The 2,845-nt window shown below is 43.0% G+C and overlaps 1 non-coding gene across 1 annotated transcript; it reads left to right on the top strand.

Annotated features, from left to right (window-relative positions):
- Positions 1 to 2,467: 2,467 nt before the first annotated feature.
- LOC112780980 (small nucleolar RNA R71) lies at positions 2,468 to 2,575 on the top strand. The gene has a single exon (XR_003191782.1). It is a non-coding gene; the product is annotated as a small nucleolar RNA R71 (small nucleolar RNA).
- Positions 2,576 to 2,845: the final 270 nt, after the last annotated feature.

Genomic DNA, 2,845 nt, shown 5'->3' with positions numbered 1-2,845 from the left:
AATGTTCTACCACTGAGCTATAGACCCTTGATGGAAGCTTTTGTCTTCCCTTTCCTCTTTCTAGAGGTTTCTCTGGCCTTAGGTGCCATCAATGGTTATGGAAAAAACAAAAAAACTATGCTTTTACCACACCAAACTTAGAATGTTACTCGCCCTCGAGCAAAAGAAGAAAGAATAGAAGAATAAGAAGAAGATATGGAGGAGATTGATGGGAGTGTGTATTCGGCCATATGGGTGGGATTGGGTGGGAGAGAGATGTTGAATTTTGAAGGTAGTGGGTGTATGGATGTGAGTGGTAAATGGAAAACAGAAGGGATGATCATGAATGGAAAGAGAGATGATGAGGTAGGTGGGGATCCTGTGGGGTTCACAGATCCTGAGATGATCCTGTGGGGTCCACAGATCCTGAGGTGTCAAGGCATTTACATCCCTGCACCAATTTAGGCATGTAAAATGCCCTTGCACACAACTCTGGGCGTTCAGCGCCAGGTTGGTGCCCATTTTGGGCGTTCAACGCCCATTTGCTGCCATTTCTGGCGTTGAACGCCAGAACCATGCTTGTTCTGGGTGTTCAGTGCCAGGATGCTGCCCATTCTAGGCGTTCAGCGCCAGAACCATGCTCTGTTCTGGCGCTGAACGCCAGACAGATGCTCCTCCAGGGTGTGATTTTTCTTCTGCTGTTTTTGATTCCGTTTTCAATTTTTCTATTGATTTTGTGACTCCACATGATCATGGACCTATAAAGACATATAACTAAGAAAAATATAGTTAGATAAATAAAAATTGGGTTGCCTCCCAACAAGCGCTTCTTTAATGTCAATAGCTTGACAGTGGGCTCTCATGGAGCCTCACAGATGTGCAGAGCTTTGTTGAGACTCTCCAACACCAAACTTAGAGTTTGACTGTGGGGGCTCTAGTTGACTCTGCTTTGAGAGAAGCTTTTTCTGCTTCCTCTCCATGGTTGCAGAAGGAGATCCTTGAGTTTTAAACACAAGGGAGTCCTCATTCCATTGAAGGACTATTTCACCTCTGTCAACATCAATCACAGCTCTTGCTGTGGCCAGGAAAGGTCTTCCTAGGATGATGGATTCATCCTCTTCCTTTCCAGTATCCAGGACTATGAAATCAGCAGGGATGTAAAGGCCTTCAACCTTTACTAACACGTCCTCTACTTGTCCATAAGCCTGTTTTCTTGAACTGTCTACCATCTCTAATGAGATTTTAGCAGCTTGCACCCCATAGATTCCCAGTTTCTCTATTATAGAGAGGGGCATGAGGTTTATTCCTGAACCAAGGTCACACAGAGCCTTAAAGATCATGGTGCCTATGGTACAGGGTATTATGAACTTTCCAGGATCCTGTCTCTTCTGAGGCAATGTCAGTTGATCCAGATCACTTAGTTCATTGATGAACAAGGGAGGTTCAACTTCCCAAGTATCAATGCCAAATAATTTGGCATTCAGCTTCATGATTGCACCAAGAAACTTGGCAGTTTGCTCTTCAGTAACATCCTCATTCTCTTCAGAAGAGGAATACTCATCAGAGCTCATGAAGGGCATAAGGAGGTTCAATGGAATCTCTATGGTCTCTAGATGAGCCTCAGAGTCCTTTGGTTCCTCAGAGGGAAGCTCCTTATTGACCACTGGACGTCCCAGGAGGTCTTCCTCTTTGGGATTCATGTCCTCTCCTCTCCTCACAGGTTCGGCCATGATGCTTATGTCAATGGCCTTGCACTCTCCTTTTGGATTTTCTTCTGTATTGCTTGGGAGAGTACTAGGAGGGATTTCAGTGATCCTTTTACTCAACTGGCCCACTTGTGCTTCCAGATTTCTAATGGAAGATCTTGTTTCATTCATGAAACTTACAGTGGCCTTAGACAGATCAGAGACTAAGTTGCCAAATTAGAAATGTTTTGTTCAGAGTTCTCTGTCTGTTGCTGAGTGGATGATGGAAAAGGTTTATTATTGCTAAACATGTTTCTTCCACCATTATTAAAGCCTTGTTGAGGCTTTTGATCCTTCCATGAGAAATTTGGATGATTTCTCCATGATGAGTTATAGGTGTTTCCATAAGGTTCACCTAAATAATTTACCTCTGCTATTGCAGGGTTCTCAGGATCATAAGCTTCTTCTGCATAAGAAGCCTCTTGAGTACTGTTGGATGCAGCTTGCATTCCATGCAGACTCTGAGAGATCATATTGACTTGCTGAGTCAATATTTTATTCTGAGCCAATATGGCATTCAGATTATCAACTTCAAGAACTCCCTTCTTTATAGGCGTCCCATTACTCACATGATTCCTTTCAGAAGTGTACATGAACTGGTTATTAGCAACCATGTCAATGAGTTCTTAAGCTTCTGCAGGCGTTTTCTTTAGGTGAATGGATCCACCTGCAGAAGTGTCCAGTGACATTTTTGATAGCTCAGATAAACCATCATAGAATATATCCAGGATGGTCCATTCTGAAAGCATGTCAGAAGGACACTTTTTTGTCAACTGTTTGTATCTTTCCCAAGCTTCATAGAGGGATTCACCTTCTTTCTGTCTGAAGGTTTGAACATCAGCTCTAAGCTTGCTCAGCTTTTGAGGTGGAAAGTACTTGGCTAAGAAAGCCGTGACCAGCTTATCCCAAGAGTTCAGGCTGTCTTTGGGTTGAGAATTCAACCATAATCTAGCTCTGTCTCTTACAGCAAAAGGGAAAAGCATGAGCCTGTAGACTTCAGGATCTACTCCATTAGTCTTAACATTATCACATATCTGCAAGAATTCAGTTAAGAACTGAAAAGGATCTTCAGATGGAAGTCCATGAAACTTGCAGTTCTGCTGCATCAGAGAAACTAATTG

The sequence above is a fragment of the Arachis hypogaea genome, chromosome 19 (assembly GCF_003086295.3).
Source record: "Arachis hypogaea cultivar Tifrunner chromosome 19, arahy.Tifrunner.gnm2.J5K5, whole genome shotgun sequence".
NCBI lineage: Eukaryota > Viridiplantae > Streptophyta > Magnoliopsida > Fabales > Fabaceae > Arachis > Arachis hypogaea.
Note: the sequence above shows the minus strand (reverse complement) of the source record. Positions and strands in the feature narration are given on the sequence as shown.